This window comes from Mytilus edulis, chromosome 5 (genome assembly GCF_963676685.1).
Source record: "Mytilus edulis chromosome 5, xbMytEdul2.2, whole genome shotgun sequence".
Classification (NCBI taxonomy): Eukaryota; Metazoa; Mollusca; class Bivalvia; order Mytilida; family Mytilidae; genus Mytilus; species Mytilus edulis.
This window is the reverse complement of record NC_092348.1, coordinates 91031139-91050740: the sequence shown is the minus strand read 5'-3', so window position 1 is coordinate 91050740 and position 19602 is coordinate 91031139. Positions and strand designations below refer to the sequence as shown.

The 19602-nt window shown below is 33.4% G+C and overlaps 1 long non-coding RNA gene across 1 annotated transcript; it reads left to right on the top strand.

Moving 5' to 3' along the window:
* The first annotated feature begins 5320 nt into the window (after positions 1 to 5320).
* LOC139524800 (uncharacterized) lies at positions 5321 to 17761 on the top strand. Its single transcript, XR_011664861.1, has 4 exons — positions 5321 to 5407; positions 9682 to 9743; positions 15624 to 15806; positions 17632 to 17761. It is a non-coding gene; the product is annotated as an uncharacterized lncRNA (long non-coding RNA).
* The last annotated feature ends 1841 nt before the right edge of the window (positions 17762 to 19602 follow it).

Genomic DNA, 19602 nt, shown 5'->3' with positions numbered 1-19602 from the left:
TGTACGGCCTTCAACACGGAGCCTTGGCTCACACCGAACAACAAGCTATAAAAGGGCCCAAACATTACTAGTGTAAAACCATTCAAACGGGAAAACCAACGGTCTAATTTATATAAAAAAACGAGAAACGAGAAACACGTATATATATTACATAAACAAACGACAACTACTGTACATCAAATTCCTGACTTTGGACAGGTGCAAACATTTGCAGCGGGATTAAACGTTTTAATGGATCCAAACCTTCTCCCTTTTTCTGAAACAATAGCATTAACATCACAACATAGAAAAACACACGATAAAATATCAATTGGCAGACTTAAAGGGAAACTTCGCAAAAAAATCAAAAATTGATATTATGTTCATTAGGCATAAAAATGCTCAAATTCATAGATATTATAGTTTTATTCCGCTAGATAAGCGATCACCATCGATTTTAAATTTAGAGAATCATTTCCATCCGTTCAGCCATTTTGTCTTCGTTCCCGGTTAATAAAATCGATATGTCTATAAACCCAAAAGGAACAAAACTACAGTAACCGATGTAGTCGTAATTGCATGTCGATATCTTGGCAATCGTACGGTTGTTTTATCCGACTTACTAACTTCAAGTTGATACGGAAAATATTCTTATTTTTTTTAAATTACCACGGTCTTTTGTTTTTAAACTGTTGATATTGGAATTAGGTAAAAAGTCAAAGTTGAAATCATAAATAAGTGATCCGTGAAAATTGTTTTCGAAAATCTAATTTGTTCATAATTCTTTAAAGTAATAAACTTTTTTCAAATAACTTTTAATCTTCCCTCATCTGATCACCAGCAGGGCTACAGGTATTACTTTCAAAGGTATTGGGAGGGGTGTGAGGTGACACGTCCAGGTATTCAAGCGATTTCCTGTCGGGCTTGCAAGTTCATGCATCGTTTCACTTCTGCATGTATTGATCAGTGTACACGGCTGATAAAAAACGTAAATTAATACACAATGAACGAAAGAACGAATATACACATTTCTAACGTCAAAAGACATTTACATCTTATTTATTTGTGTTCTAAACATTTTTTAGTACTCATTGAAGAAATGAATTTATAACAAGCGATACGGATTGTTATTTTGCGCTAAGAAAAATTCGCGTATTTATACGATCGGTTACTAGCCAAAAACGAAAGTCAAATCTCTGTGGCAACAATACATCGGAATACCCTCACGGTCATCGCGATGTAAAAGAGCGTCCAGGTGGCGAGCTGATTATGTTCATAGAGATATCGATTTACCAACGGGGAAAAGTCTTTGATATCCAAAAAGAACTGTCTTTCTTCTCAATATCTTTTGCTATGTTAATAATAAATTTATTTTCTGTTTGACAAGATTTTTGAATTTCGTTGTATCTGAAGTTGTCCAATTTTTATAGTCTGAGGCTACTCAATTGGTATCTTTAAAGAGCGGGACATCAGCATTTGTATATTTTAATTTGTTTGGATTATTCATTTTACCATTTGAATATTCATTGTAATTTGGAGCTGTATTGGATTGGATTGTTTGAATGAATGTTTCTTTTAAGTAATGATATTTTTTGTCTATTTCGATATTACCAAGGTGGGTAGACTATAGCAGTGTGACCAGTAAATTAGAATCTAATAGGTCGGTAGACGTATTTGCAACCGCTTTTAAATTCCGCCATTGCATCATCACTTCAAATAGAATTATAAAAAAGAAGATGTGGTAAGATTGCCAATGAGACAACTGTCCACAAGAGACCAAAATAACCCAGACATTAACAATTATACCGTACGGCCTTCAACAATGAGCAAAGCCCATACCGCATAGTCAGCTATAAAAGGCCCCGATAAGACAATGTAAAACAATTCAAACGAGAAAATAACGGCCTTATTATATAAAAGAAAAATGAACGAAAAACAAATATGTAACACATAACCAAACGACAACCACTGAATTACAGGCTCCTGACTTGGGAAAGGCACATACATAAATAATGTGGCTGGGTTAAACATGTTAGTTAGTTGGTTAAACCATGTGATTGAAAACAATAGACTGAACAGGTTGTTAACACTTTCAACTATCAATAGGGTCAAGCAACATTTTCGGAATGATAAGTTCATGTAAACGTTAATTGTGTTACAGTTACGAAATTTTAGTGATGTTGATCCTAAAACATTGAACTGGTCATGATCTAAGTTTGTGAATTATGTTTTACTTTGCAGTTTTCTTGACATGCATTGTGACGTGTCATCGTATTAATTCTATATTAGAAAACTATAGCAGTTATATTAGAAAAGTATCGCATTCATTAATTTTTGATATTAAAAAATCATCGCTATGATATAAGACAAATATCGCATTGATATTTTAAAATATTGCAGTATCGTTGACTTATAGGTGATTTTGGCGTAGCAAACAATTGAATTCATCTCAATTGCATTCCACTGAATTTGCTACATGATATTTATAGAATGTGTACATCTACAAATGATAAATCGTGCATTTATGTTTCATTTTTTCAATAATTCAATGTTCTCGTTTAAATACACCTTGCTTGTTATTACATAAAATAACTCATGAAAATTATACACCAGACGTATGTCATATTAAATGTCACCCTGTTTTAAGAAAAGAGTCATTACTTTATACCGAGAAATCTGCCTTTCTTCGTACAAATGCTAACATTCGTCTGAAATTTCCCACAATGCAACTCGTTGATATAAGACAATATCGCTCGTTGATATAAGAAAAGCTTTTATCGAATCGCTTCTTCCATAGACTGCTTTATTTGATCCTGATGGATAGTTATCTTATTTGCTATCATACCACATCTCCACTGTTTTTATAGTAGTTCTTTTTTATTTCTGTTTAAGACCGATGGATTTTTTTTACTAAAGAATATAGAATGTCATGTGGCCCCGTGTTATCGAAAAGGAGAAGCTTGTTCTTAACCGATATGAATTAATGTAACATACATTTTGACAGGTACAATGTAATCAATACAATGCATGTATTCAATATGGACTTTTGACGAGGGCAATACGTTATTTGTTTAGATTATATTGACCGAGGACAATATAATCAAACAGGTCCGTCAATAACGTATCAACTGAGTGAAGTTCATAATTTATATATAATATGTATAAATAGTGTTAAGTTTAAAAATGATATCGACTTAAAACAATTACACAATGACGGAATGCACAAGTACAGAGCCACGCAACATGTGCCCACAGACAAATTAAAGCACACCAGCAAAAATGAAAGACAAGAATACCATAATTATCATAGAACAACAACACAATGACAGGATGTTTAAGCACAGAGTCACACTGAACTAACATCACCAAAAACAGACCAAACAGTAAAAGTAATTGTTATACAAGACAGACAAAGGAGACTATATTAACACGTTATTTTAAGATGATAAACAACGTCAGTGACCAGAATCTATACCTCAAGACTATCGTGTACTATTTGTGAAGTTGACAGGGATTATTTATCAACAAGGTATTGGTACCTTCCAATGAAAAAAGGTGAGACGTTCTTCGATATACCCCGGGTTCATCAACTTTCTGCTCAGACACTGATGACGCTTTGCAGAGTCTGAGTAGAAGGTTTAAGGTGAAGTTGGTATATTGCTACAAAGGTGTGGTGGGGGGATTGATAATTTCAAAATTAAAATCGTCTCGTTTGTCATAGATTCTTGTACTGAGATAATTGTGAAGGTCAAAGTCGAGGTATAAGTCTTAAAATTGAGGCGGAGGATGCAGTGTCTGGTATTTTTCTTAAATTTCAAGTGTTGTGAGATATATTATGGAACCCAATCAAAAAAGTTGGATTGTTAATGGAAAGAACATCATCAATATATCTGATTGTATAATTGAATAACCTGGCTTCTTTGATCGTCTTGTTTTTGAAAATTTTCGGAAGGAACACCGATTCATATGAAAATAAGAAGATGTCGACAAGGAGAGGCGCAGAGTTTGTTCCCATAGGAATGCCGACAATTTGTTGAAAAAGTCTACCGAGCGCTTCAACACTCCCCCTACCTTGGATAGTTGGACATTGGTGTAACAGAACAATATAAGAACAAGCTATGAACACAAATTCACCCATCGGAGCGACACAAAGCACACATAAAAATTAACAAAACAACGTAATACACAAACTTTAGTAACTATGACATGTATGAGAGTACTGGCCCGGAAAGGTCTTTAAAATTCGGTGTTGTAGGTGGATGCTCAATTTGAAAATGATAAAAGGAGGGAAAAAAATCACGTTTTACAAATTTAACTTGGTACATTATCATATATGAATTTGTGGTTTCGTCAGTTAAAATCAATAACCGGATACCATTTTACAATATATTCAAAAAAGTTTATTTTTTAACACCTGCGTAATTTGTTTCCAATTATTTTTCAAGTTAGAATTTTAAAGAAATGATAAATGCACACGTTTTCTATCGCTAGCTTCGGAGAAAATAGTATGTTCTATTTGTATTCAGGTCATTTTTAAACAGTGATTTTATTACAAGTGTAGATATAAAGTGCTGAGAACATTAAATAAAATAATCGACAATTCATGAGCCAAAAACTGAAGAAACGTTTGTAACTTGCTGACAATAAAATTAAATTAAAAAAAAGCACAGGACAAAAGATTCTCGTAAAATACGGGAAAGTATAGACTTAAAAATTGTTAAAAGAGTATTAAATGTTACTTTGTAATTATGGTACAAAAATCAACCAAAACATCAATTCGTTTTGGCCCCAGATGACTTCTTAAAAAATGTTTATATCATTGAAAAAGCTCCAGATTATTTCCCTTTGGTGAAAAAATGCCATTATTTTCCATTAGAATTGGAATTTCTTAATTTTTTTTAACTCATCGGTGACCCATATTGCCTTTTTTCTCCTATTAGTTCAACAGAGAAAAAAAAGTATCTAAACAAAAATGCATGCTCCTTTCGAAGGCAGATTGTAAGCTTAAATGAACGGTGACCCCATGTTTTTATTTTATTTTTCTATTAGCTTGAGGTAGAAGATAGAATTTATTCATAGAAAAAAATAGAAAAATCTTATATTAGAAAAAAAATGATTTATACCCGCGGGCCCCCATAAGTTCTTATTTTTCTACAACATAAAACATATTTCAAATTTATTTATCTAGGGCATGCTATGCCTTAAATCTTTTCCAGATGCACAGGTTTGTCTGTACTAAGAGTAAATTTTGATGTGAAAATACGGCCATTTTAGCCAAAGGGTCCACATGAACCTTAAATAAACAGTATTTAAATTGCATGTGTTATGCATGAACTCAAAAAACGCGGGAATACTAGGCCGACTATATAAAGAATTGTCATTATTTGAAACAATCAGTACGTGAGGATCGTGAGAATCGCCGGCACAGGTAAATGATTTATATTGTTTAATTGGCTCCGTTTAATTGCTTCGATTAAAGTATAACAATTTCTCCTATTCAAAATAGTCTTATTTTTCTTCCATTTTTAACATCTCTAGAATTGGTAATTGCCAGTGACATGTTGCGTGTCAAAATGCCAGTTCATTTTTACGGGAAAAAAGTCAACTTGGTTTCCATTTGTATTTTATTGGATTCAGGATAGATCAATCCTTTTGGAAGTGTTTATAGTCCTCAATGTGCTTTGTAGTGTTTAAGCTTTTGCACTTTTTTCAAAAACATGTGTTTGTTATATTAAACTGCAGCCTAGAAACACATGCATTCGCAATCTTATTATATTCTCTGACCTTTATGCTGATATTTCCTTTTAAGGAGATTTGCACGAAAAGGTGATTTTTTTTTACATTTGACTTCATTTTCCTCGGTTGAGCATGATTATTTTCTGCTACTTTGTCTTTCATAAACATTTTTCGATTGTGTACACAATTATGTCTTGCATTTAGTGATATATACATTGTAGACTTAAGTATTGATTTTTATTATATCTGGGCAAAACTATTGATTTTTCAGCTCTTACCACGCCACGATAGTTTAATAAAAAATCTCTCCTCCACCCTTGAAAATAAAATGGTTGTCCTGATAGGTGCTTGCAATCATGGAATTTTGTAATTGATAGATTTGCCTCGACATAATATACTGATTGAACTGAACCATGTTATTTCTATTCAAGTCATGTCTAGTGGTGAAGAAAAAAGTCACAACCGAAAAAGTCGTTTTTACTCAATCGCTCAATCCAAAACGTGTTTATTTCGTCATTTATGTATTATACTTTACCCTTATGTTAAACATTTATGTGTCTTAGCATTATCAATAAATCTTGAAATCTTGTATGACATTTGCAAATAGAAATTTAATGATGTACAGCCAGAAACATATAATACAATTGTATATCAGTGGCGGATCTTAAAAAAATCATAAGTGGGGGCCCACTGGCTGCCTAAGAGGGGGCCGCTCCCGTCACGCTTCAGTGATTCCCTATCTAATCAACCAAATTGTTTTCTTAAAAGGGGGACCGGCCACCGGGCCGGGCCCCCTCCCCCCCCCCCAAATCCGCCTCTGTATATATGTATATGATACAGTTCGTCTTACAACAACACAACAGGATAAACTCTTCATTCCTCTACATAACATGTAACTGTACATAAAAAAATATTCTGCATCAAATGAACGTTAGTCCATACTTGAAGTGGGAAGATGACGAAGTCCTACAATTGGCCAACTCTTGTCACTTTTTTTTTATTTCTAGTTCAGAATAAAGGTAAAATCGGTCTCTCTATTCTCAGTACTGGTTCTGTGGGTTTTACAGTCGGATGTAGAACATAATTTGTTTGACCAATTGCCGATCCAGTCACTCGCGGTGTTGATATATATTTCTTCAAATTACTAGAATGTTCCGTGTGTGTGTCCGTTTCTCTGTTAATCTTGCATCCTCTTTTCAGATATGACGGGACAAAATCAAATCTTTGAAATGTATTCTTTAAGAAAGATTTAATATGTCTTTCATACGGGAGTCGTTTGGATTCTCTGTTTATTCCATTTTCTAATGGTAAACAATTTATCTGCACAACTGAAATGCAAAATAAAACACAATATTTTACTCGCACTTATAGCGAACCCTATGATAGTTTTCCATAGATTCACCTGCAAGTTACCTGTCGATTTAAACTTTTGGCAGTTCTATTGTCCCATCTAACAAATACAACAGGTATTGTTCTCTGTATAGTTCATTCACCAAGACCTTTAAATTTCTTCTAGGAGAAATATATCACTCATTGATTAATTTACCTGACCAAAAAATTATCTGTTTTTTTATTGAAATACTTCTATAAACTCACATAAACTGTATGCAATATTGTATTTATTCAATATACTATTAATATATTTTCAATCTGTTCAATATAAAATCTGATTTAATAATAAAAAGTATATTTTAGACACATTTTTTAGTATTTTCCAAAGAATTTGCATGTTTTTGTTGTTGTTAATGTATAGACTGTTTATGAAGACCTTAATTTAAAAATAATAATATTCAAATTTTTATTTATCAAACACACAAAAATATTTATTGAATATTTGATCAGAAATCAACTTTTAATTTTTAAATCATTATTAATATTGAACTCATTAAAAACAAGTTTTTGGTTTTGAATAAATACAACACCAGTCCACATGCAGTTTTGTGAGTCCTTTCTTAGTATTGGTATAAGTATTTTTTCATCATTGACAGTTCAATTTTTTGTTCAGGTAAATTAATCAATGAGTGATATATTTCTCCTAGAAGAAATTTAAAGGTCCCAGTGAATAAACTACACAGAGAACAATACCTGTTGTATTTGTTAGATGGGACAATAGAACTGCCAAAAGTTTAAATCGACAGGTAACATGCAGGTGAATCTATGGAAAACTATCATAGGGTTCGCTATAATATGTGGCATGTAATAAGATTGAGAATGGAAATTGGGAATATGCCAAATAAAAAACAACCCGACCAAAGAGCAGATAACATCACAGGGTCATCAATGGGCCTTCAACGCAGCGAGAAAATTACACGGGCTAAAAATAGTGCAAACGACGCAATATGGAATACGACGCCATACAAACACGGGCACTTGCCTATAAAAAAAACATATCTACATACTTGAATTTAACGCAACACTTTTCTCTAAAAAAAAAAATATGAATATTTTTTTTCCAGACTAGTGCCTGTCCATATAAAGTGTTAAAAAACGGTCGCTTTATCGTAAAAAATACAAACTGATACGAGTACTGGTCTCGCAATTAATTTACTTAAAATCTTTCACAATTTAATACTATTTAAAATCAAAAGGATATTCTTGTTCTCAAGTATACATTTGTAAATATGTTTAGCAACCTACCACTTAAAACAAATATAACAGATCCCGTCAACTTGAAGTTCATTGTACAATTGAAAATTAAGGAGAATGTTTTATGTCTAAATGATAGTTGTGTGTACAGCTAATGTTTTTGTTATGTACACGTCATGACACAAACGAAGATACTAAATAACTTGTCATAATAAATTAAGCAAAAGATGTATTTTAAAATATATATGACTACAACGGTCGAACTTTGATCATGACAACAATTATTTATATCAACTTGTTATAAAGTATGGAAAATTGTCCGGTTACTTTAATATGAATATTAAGATGTAGTATTATGATTGCCAATTAGACAACTCTTCGCAAGGTACCAAATGACATAGAAATTAACAACTATAGGTAAAATTAAGGTCTTCAATAATGAGCAAAACCCATACTGCATTGTCAGATTTAAAAGGCCCCGAGCCCCGTAATCGCAATTTACTCTTGTAGGAAAGGAGAGAAACAACATTCATGCACTTAAATGAAACATTTAAAATGATTACACAAGTAAGGCGAATCAAAATAAGCAGTTGGTCTATTGGTATTGCTGGCCTATCAATACTGAGGTGGTGAGTTGAAACCCTGAACGTGGTCGTTCGACTCTACTTTGATTAACTAGAATAGCCAGTGTTCCTTTGTCAAGGGCGTCCAAGTTCCCCTTTTGTTGGAAAACATTATTATGTAGGGAACCCCCGAAGCACGACTAGTGCGGGGCCCCCTCTTAGGCAATCAGTGCCCCCATCTTATGAAAATTTCTTGATCCACCACTGGGGGGTCTCTACGGAAATTACGACTTCATCCACCAATAAAAAAATGGCTGTCACGAAATAACCAAAGGCGCTGAAAGTGGCGTTATTATTAACATATAATTATCCAAATTATCAATCTTAGAACAGTAAACGCGTATGGTAAATCATAATTTGCTTATTTTGCTGAGAATTACTGAGATTTGAGTTCAACCGTGCCAACAATTTAATCATACTACTAAAATGTACTAAGACAATTTTTGAAACAAATAAATTACTGCAAAAATAATACTTTTTTTTTTTTTTTTATCAAAGATGGACAAGCCAAGACTCTCCCGACGAAATGTCTTGCCCCCATACGATACCCTCTGCATTGTATTTAGTATAAGTTTCAGTGATCGATCGATCACGTACTATTTTGAATAAGAAAATTATGCATAATTCTTTTTGTTTTTGTTTGTTTTTTATATGCCCCCGTCATAGAGGAGGGAGCATTTAGTCTTACCCATCTCTTTCCGTCAGGCCCGTCCCGTATTTTTGTTTATATTTGTTAGCTTATGTTGTATTTGTTTAGATTTCAGATTTACAATATGACAACTGGTGTTGCAGCTCTTCTTTTGCTTGTTTGTCTTTCTGGTAAGATATTTTATGTTTTTATGCCCCACCTACGTAACCTGCGAAAGTTGGGGCATTATGTTTTTCTGGTCTGTGCGTCAGTTCGTTTGTTCGTCCGTCCGTTCGTTCGTCTGTCCCGCGTCAGGCTTAAGCTTTTAGTCGAGGTGTTTTTGATCAATCAACTTGAAACTGAGTACACATGCTCCCTATAATATGATCTTTTTAATTTAAATGCCAAATTATATTTTTGACCCGAATTTCAAGGTCTACTGAACATACAAAATGATAGTTCCAGTTTCAGGGTCAAGTTTTTGGTCATGGTAGTTTTTGATGAAGTTGAAGCCCAATCAACTTCAAACTAAGTACACATGCTCCCTATGATATTATTGTCTTTTTAATTTATATGACAGATTAGATTTTGACCCCAATTTCACCGTCCACTGAACATACACAATGATAGTTCCAGTTTCAGGGTAAAGTTTTTGGTCAAGGTAGTTTTTGATGAAGTTGAAGTCCAATTAACTTGAAACGTAGTACACCTGCTCCCTATGATATGGTCTTTCTAATGTAAATGCCAAATTAGATTTCTTTACCCCAATTTCACGGTCCACTGATCATAGAAACTTATAGTGCGAGTGTGGCATCCGTGTACTATGGACACATTCTTGTTTGAAAATAAATATTTGGCAGTTTATTCAATTGATTGACGACATGTCTAGACAAAGAGCAATTTAGAAATTTATTACACTAACTTTTGGAAAAAGTCTACTTAAAAAGGATTGCCCAAATACCTCGCCTAATAGGCTAAAACCACCATTCCGTAGCAGGTAAGAGTTCAACAGAAGTCATAGCCTATCGCATTCTCATGAAACTTGGCCTTCATCGGACAATCCCCCAGCACATAGAATTCAAAAAAGGATTCGTTTATCATACCAGATTCTTAGTGATTTTATGTTTATTTGCTCTTCAAATATAAATATACACATGGAAAAAAGTATTGCAACACCTTGATTTTTTAAAATTTGAAAAATCAGCCTCTTTTTTTTGATGAAATATAATAAAATATTTGTATAATATTATTGAAACATAGTTTATGATAACATTGGCATTGAAACGAACAAAAAATGTTTGAAAAAAAATGATTTATATAACCACAATTTTAATAACAAAATGAAGTGTTTTTTGTACAAAAAAATGCATTTTACAACTTTTACTGTAGTCGAACTTTACAATGTCAGACATTTCAAAATTAATCTTCAGATGACTGTTCACATCATGGTTGATCGTTATACGCCAAAGAATTAGTACTTTGTGCGCAGCCTCCATTCAAACGGATAACCGCATATAAACGTCTTCTGATTCCTGCCAAAAATCGACTAATTTGTTGCTAAGGTAGCAGCAACCATTTCTGATGAAGGGCATTGTTTATTTCATGATGTGTTTGAACTAAGGTGTCCTTTCGCGCACGTTCCGCCCAATAGTGTCCCATATATGCTCGATATGGTTCAAATCCGGGCTACGATCCGTCCAATGAAGATGAACCAAATTCCATTGGAACAACGGATCTTCCTCCACAATGCTAATTTTCAACTTTAGCGAGCTCTGCACTACATTGGATACGGAAAACTGTGTGTCTGTTTGTAAGCAAAGGTCTCCGAAATGGTCTTATCGCACGATAACCAGTAGCGATGAGTCGATCTCGAACAGTTCTTGTTTAAAGGCTTCTGTATGCCCATCACTCTCTTTTTAGGATTGTATTGTATGCAAAGGGTTTCCTTCTGACCAACCTTCATTATGCTTGATTTTCCCTAGCAAATGGTATAGGGGGTCTTCTTTATCTCGGAAGGTCTTTAACATCGTTTAGTGCCTTATTTTTATTCTCAAAACGACTTATAGTGGAATGGTGACGACCAAAAATACGTGCAGTTGTTTCAGCGACATCCCTGCTTCTCTCATGCTGATAATCTGCCATCTTGCTGCAGTTTAGAGTTGTCGAGGACCCATTACAAGGTGTCAATCACATAACTTTAAAAACTTGGTTATTTAAAGTGTTGAAAACAATGAGGATGAAAACATCTGTTTTGCTGTTTACGGGTACAGTAGCTGCATGTGCAGATACAAACTTATCGAGTCGATATTTATTGATTAAACTCAGGTGATACTTAAGTAATGTTTGATTAGTTCTATTTTACCAAATTATATCACAAAAAAATAAAAAGTGTTTTTTTAATTTCAATTTCAATTTGGTGTTGCAATACTTTTTTCCATGTGTATATGTTACAGGGAATTTGTAAAATCAGGGATTTTGTAAAATCACTGGACTAATCAGTGATTGTGTAAAATCACTAACAGTTTCAGTGGTTATGTAAAATCCCTTAAATTGTTAGGGATTTTACAAAATCACTGAAAGTAGAGCTAGGGATTTTGTAAAATCCCTGATTACAATAAAGTATAACATGCTATGTGTTTTTCTTAATATAAAGATAGACCAAATGAATGATCACTAATGATTTAGAAATATATTTGTTTAATAAACACTTTGAGCTAGAACTTGTGTATAATGATAATGGCTAAAAGGCATTTAAACGGGTATTTAGACCACTCTGAATTTGCTTATTTTTGCAAGACAAGTTTGGGTGACATCCCTACCACTATAAGCTATTGATATGTGAATTTTCTTAACTATGCTGTACATGTCTTCAAGACATACATATTATTTTCAAAACATCTTCATCTGATGAATAGCGTTTTTACAATTTTTTTCAAATCTTCACATTGAAGAACTTAATACCTTCATTATTAACAAAATATTTACTTTATTTGGATTAAAAGAGTTGAGAAATTTTAGAAACTTATTCAAAGTTATACCACTTTGTGATAGAATACATGTGTCTGATAAATGACCAAAGTAGGTAAAACTTTGTTTATTTTTGCTTGGTTATATTAACCTATTCATTAACATGCAAGTACAAAACAAAGTATTATTACCAATATTTTCTGTTGTCTTTTTTTTTATTATTATTTTGTGAATATAAATGTTATTTTGTAGGCAGCAAATTAATGATACAACACTTATTTGCTTTTATATATCAATTTTCATGCAGCAATAAGATGCTCTTGATCTGATATTCATGTAATATTTGGCACTGGATCACATACCCTAACCCACTCAATTTCTTATACCTTACATATGTGTTTTTCTTCTTTAATGACAGCAATCAACCTAATGTTCAGTTTTTATATTTGATTTAAAAAAAATTGATATAATTGGTTTTATTTTCTACAGTAATTATACAGAAAAACTATAATAAACAGTAACTTTCTTTCAAACACGGTAGTGATAAGAGCTTGTTTTGTCTTCTTTCTGTGGCTCATTGACAAAATATTCCAAAATGTTTATCATATTTTCCCTGGTTCCATATGTTGCACTTTAATTTTACCTCAATTATTTGAAGTAACTTTTGTGGGTATGTTTGCTCTTGATTTCAAAACATTTGTGCCTGAGCCTTTGTCTTACAGTATGTCACATTGTCAGTTGGTTTGTGCATGATTGCCGCTCACTTAATATTAAAATAAAGACTAGATTAACCTCAAACTTATTGAGTGTTACTGTTAGTCTTTTTTCACAGAAATTCTTAATAAAAATGAATGAATGTATTTAACAAATTCCCTGAATTTAATCAGTGAATCTGTAAAAAAGATCTTAATTATTTCAGGGATTTTGTAAAATCACTAGTCAAAATCAGGGATTTTATAAAATCACTAATCAGTTCAGGGATTTTACAATTCCCTGAAATTTCAGTGATTTTACAAAATCACTGATTTCACAAATTCCCTGTAACATATATAAGGAGAATGTGGGATGTTTGCCTATTAGACAACTATCCACCAAATAAAGTGTGGATGTAAAATTGAGAATGGAAATGGGGAATGTGTCAAAGAGACAACAACCCGACCAAATAAAAAACAACAGCAGAGGGTCACCAACAGGTCTTCAATGTAGCGAGAAATTCCCGCACCCGGAGGCGTCCCTCAGCTGGCCCCTAAACAAATATATACTAGTTCAGTGATAATGAACGCCATACTAATTTCCAAATTGTACACAAGAAACTAAAATTAAAATAATACAAGACTAACAAAGGCCAGAGGCTCCTGACTTGGGACAGGCGCAAAAATGCGGCGGGGTTAAACATGTTTGTGAGATCTCAACCCTCCCCCTATACCTCTAACCAATGTAGTAAAGTAAACGCATAACAATACGCACATTAAAATTCAGTTCAGGATAAATCCGAGTCTGATGTCAGAAGATGTAACCAAAAAAAATAAACAAAATGACAATAACACATAAATAACAACAGACTACTAGCAGTTACATGTAACTGACATGCCAGCTCCAGACTTCAATTAAACTGACTGAAAAATTATGACTTCAGGCACAATCCTTCCCGTTAGGGGTTTAGTATCATACCATCATAACATATATGAGAAGAACATAACCCGTGTTATGCCAACAACTGTTTTTAAAAAATAATGTGTTTAGTTCCGGTGCAAAGACCTTATCAGTGACTCAATATTAACGCCAAAATATGCAATCTTTATCGACTTGACAACCGTATCGTAATTATATCCCTTCTTAATAAGTCTATTCAAAGGTTTTCTAAGTTTCTGAGGTGAATACTGACACCTTTGTGATTTATAAAGAATATTACCATAAAAAATTGGATGTGAAATACCTGAACGTATTAGAAGTCTGCATGTTGAGTTATATTTACGAATGATGTCTTTATACCGATGATAAAATTTAGTAAATGTTTTGACTAGTTTGTGATATCGAAAACCCTGGTGTAATAACTTTTCAGTAATACATAAATTTCTCACGTTAAAATCTAAAACATTGTTACATACACGAGCGAATCGTACAAGTTGAGATATATAAACACCGTAAGATGGTGACAAGGGAACGTCACCATCTAAAAACGGATAATTAACGATAGGAAATGAAAAATCATCCCTTTTATCATAAATTTTAGTATTCAGCTTTCCATTAGTGATATAGATATCAAGATCGAGAAAAGGGCAGTGGTCATTGTTAGTATTAGCTTTATTTAAAGTAAGTTCAAAAGGATAAATTTCATTAATATACATACTGAAGTCGTCATTATTGAGAGCCAAAATATCATCCAAATATCTAAAAGTATTATTAAATTTGTTTATCAGATGTTGTTTGAATGGGTCTTTGCTTATTTTTGTCATAAATTGTAACTCATAACAATACAAAAACAGGTCCGCAATAAGTGGTGCACAGTTAGTCCCCATTGGAATTCCGATAATCTGACGATATACGGAATCCCCAAAGCGAACAAAAATGTTATCTAGTAAAACTTCAAGGGCATATATAGTATCAAAGCATGTCCAATTAACATAGTTTTTTGTTTATTGCTACTAAAAAATGACCTAAAAGAGGTGGAACATATATATTCACATTCTGATTTTTTGAATGCCCATTTAATTAGGTGTGTGAATTTTTTCTTAATGAGAATGTGAGGCAATGTGGTATACAGGGTAGAAAAATCAAAACTTTGAACAGATTCAAAATCATCAATATAAGCATGCAATTTATCAAGTACTTCCAACGAGTTCTTGACACTCCAAAAGTAATTTATTCCACTATTTTCGAAGGCCTTATTTGAACAATTTATTATCAGGTTTTTAATTGTACCAAGTGTGCTGGTAAGATGAATAGACAATTTAGTAGTTGAACAATGGCTGTTATTGGGAACCGTATGCATGTCAAGCAAAAAGTACAATGTTTTGTTGTTTTTTTTTTGTCGTTCTATTCACTTTCCATGACTTTTTTTGTGTTGAAAATATTGGATTAAACCTGGTTTTACATTATTTCAGGTTTGATGATTGATCAGACAGAATCAAAGACATACACATGTAGTTGGGGAGGTTGTCCGTTGTCATCAATCTGTCATCTTTGTTGTAAGCACTTGCGAAGGGACTGTGATGGTGGAAGATGTAAAAAATCAGGATCATGGTGGCGTATCTCCAACAAATGCGAATGTAATGGTTGCCAATAAGGTATACTGCATAGATTGTCAAACGGAGCATTACAAGCTTACAGTTTTGTTTGGTGTTTTTTTTTATCTATAATTTCAAATCTCTTAAAATTATGATTTTCACATACATTGGATATTGTGATCACTGTTGGTATTATTTCTGTACCAAAATTTTTTAGTACAAATAAACGTACTGTAAAAGACATGGACCTAAATATTACAATAATTTTAAGGTAAAGAAATAATACTAATTTAAATATTAAAAGTAAATTTCAAGTACTACAGATTTTTAGAACAGAAATAGTACCTATTCTAAAGCAGCAGTGTAAATACATGTACATATATTTTATTTATGTAAGGAGCAAATAATAATCTTTAAAAAAAATACTTTGATTTAAACAAAGCCCTTGGAACCATACATCCAAAATTCATATAAATCGGTGTTCAAATTTAGTACACTAGATGCCCATTTTAAAAGATTGGACTCCTTAATAGCATACGAAAATCAAAACACGAAATAGTTTAAAGGCAACGCATAATACAAAACTTAAACAATCATTAAAAGGCAGGACAGTTGTGCCATGTACGACTAAGGCAGGACAGTTGTGCCATGTACGACTAAGGCAGGACAGTTGTGCCATGTACGACTAAGGCAGGACAGTTGTGCCATGTACGACAAAGGCAGGACAGTTGAGCCATGTACGACTAAGGCAACATCCCCTGGGAATAGGAAAAAAACTTGTTTTTCGAATTATTAAAATTAATTTGCTAAGCATTAAATTTTATACTGATAATGACTTTTCAGTTGTATTTCCTCTTCAGAAGTCTCGTAATTGGCGCACGAATCAAAACTGTAAGAAGGCATGCGAAGTCGTGCTAGCCGGTTTTTTGACACAATACATGTTTATAGAAGTCGGTATACTTTTTGGGACCCATCTGTTTATATTCTCGCCGACTTGTGTCTTCCACCGTAGGTTGCAGAACTAAACCAAGGACTTCTTTGACTTGAATGTGCGTTTTCATTGCCCAAGTGAATGTCATTTAAGGTAGATGAGGTGTCTAAATTATAATCCATAGAATTTTTCAATAATTTGCCAAAATGTAGTTTATATCCTGCTTGTTTAAAAACATTAATAAAAAGAATGGGTCACGGGACTTATTTTCACACTACAGGTTGTGCAAAATTGTCAGATTTCGTATAGATTGTGCATGGAAAACCCAATTTCCGCCATAAAACGAAAACTGCACCATAAAATTGAGATAAAATATGAGAAGATACTTAGCTCCAATATAATGCTTTCAGATAAGAAAAAGAAAAAAACGGGGTCACCAGACTCGTTTTCTTGCTACATAATAAAATGGGTAAATTCCTGACACATTCTATTGTAAAAGTAACACTATCTGAATTATCTGCCCTTGTATTTGAGTTGCCTCCTCTTATTTGGCAAAGTTGGAAAAAGTTGAATCAAGCAAAAGTATTCGTTTTTTTGTAAAATACAACCATAAATATGATAAAACATGGTATTTTCCATATTATGATAAATTCTTACACATGAATTACCTACATATCTCAAAATTTGCACATTATATAAAAAAATCTAGACCTTGTTTTCTGGTATTTCAAAATCCAAGATGGAGGAAAACACCATATCTACCATTAAGATTTTATTATCAAGCTACTGATTTTTTTTCATATGATTTTTCATATAAGCTCAATGATACAAGATCCTTAATATTAAAGTGCGGAACCGGAGCATTAGATTTTTGTACAAACTATGTACCACAAGACATTACCTATCTTATTCTGAACGAGATTGCAAATTGCTGATGAATGTTTTCTTTTGTAGATGAGAGATGCATAAAGATAACTAGATAACATGCCTAGCCAGAACGCCTACTTCTGCCCGGACCTCTTACATCACCAGTTGTTAACATCTGATCCTCTTTGGTGTCGTACAAATAAAAATTTAACTTAAACCAGTTAGTCCTTCATTTAGTCCTTGAAATGGCAAGTGTACATTTTTTTATCTACATAGACTTGAATTCATTTGTTGGGATCACTTAAGAAAATATACAATAATAAAAACTGTCAGGTGGCAAGTGTAAAACACACAAAGAGAACAGGAATAGCAAAAACAAATCCGACAATATTAATGAAGCCACCATTTGAATTTTGTTTTATTTTTTGGGGGAAGGGGTTAGGATGAAAAATTGACCTGCATTTGTTTTTGTAATCCGTCTTATAAAAAGGAAGATGTGGTATGATTGCCAATGAGACAACTAACAAGAGACCAAAATGAGCCAGACATTAACAACTATAGGTCACCGTACGGCCTTGAGCAAAGCCCATACCGCATAATCATCTATAAAAGGTCTTGTCATTTATTTTTCTCTCTATTCGGCCCTGCATTTTTTATCAGTTTATCCTGACATAATTTGTCATTCCACTTGTATTTGTAGTATTTTTATCCATCTCATCAGTTAAACCTTTTTCAACTGATTTTTATAGTTCGTTCTTATGTTGTAATGTTTCACCCAACACTGTCCCAGGTTAGTGGAGGGTTGGAATCCCGCTAACATGTTTAACCCCGCAAAATTCTGTATGTATGTGCCTGTCCCCAGTCAGGAGCCTGTAATTCAGTGGTTTTTCGTTTGTTCAAGTGTTAAATACCTGTTTTTTCGTTCATTTTTTGTAAATAAATCGGACCGCAAGTTTTCTCATTTGAATTTTTTACATTGCCTTTTATAGCTGACTATGCGGTATTGGCTTTGCTCACTGATGAAGGCCGTACGCTGACCTATAGTTGTTAATTTCTGTGTCATTTGGTCTCTTGTGGAGAGTTCTCATCACATCTTTTTTTTATATATCCTTCATTGTTTTGCAAAGTTTCCCATCCTGCCTTGATTTACTCAACTCCTGTCCTGACTTTTTTCAAATTTCATCATACTCCCCTTTTATAAATCAAACGGTAGATCTCTAATCAACAACATCCGATCTTTCTAAAAACCTATACACACAAAGACCTCGAATAGATGCCTTGAAAAATATGTTTATGATAATGATAGTTTCTTGACTAACGTCTAGTCACTAATAATTGATGCATATTCAGGACGACAATAAATTCACAATACATACAAATGAAGGTCCTCACCTGAAATATAGGCTGTCCGGTATAAAGGTTGAATTTGAATTGCTACTAGTAAATAAGGGTATAGCGGATGGCCTTGTAACATTCCCTTAAAGGAAACTCCTCGGAACAAAACTTTATGACAAAAGAGATGAATTCAGCTTCCCAATTGTGAAATTTCCATTTCTATGTAGCAACATAACAGCAGCGCCTGCAATCGGTGTACATATCTCCCAATTGACACGATATTCCCGGGCTTGTTTTCTTATGATTTCGTTGATGGAGCGTTGCTGCTCACAAGAAAGCTATTAAACTTAATTTTCACGTTCGACTTCACGAGTTGGTTGACCGTTATGGAATATCCGTTTCATAGATGATATCGGATATGTTCCTTATGTTGTAACTACAATCCTGTTCCTTTTCACGAATGTGACCTGTCTAATTAGACTATTTGCGGGGTTTGTAATAACATGTGCAACACGACGAGTGCCACATGTGGAGCAGGATCTACTTACCCTTCCGGAGCACCTGATATCAACCAGCAGTTTATGGTGCGGTTTGTTTTGCTTAGTCTTCAGTATTCTATGTTGTGCTTTCAGTACTATTGTTTGTCTTTTTTGGCCATGGCGTTGCCAGTTGATATGCTATCTATGAGTTCGACTGTCTCTCTTGTATCTTTTGTCCCTCTTT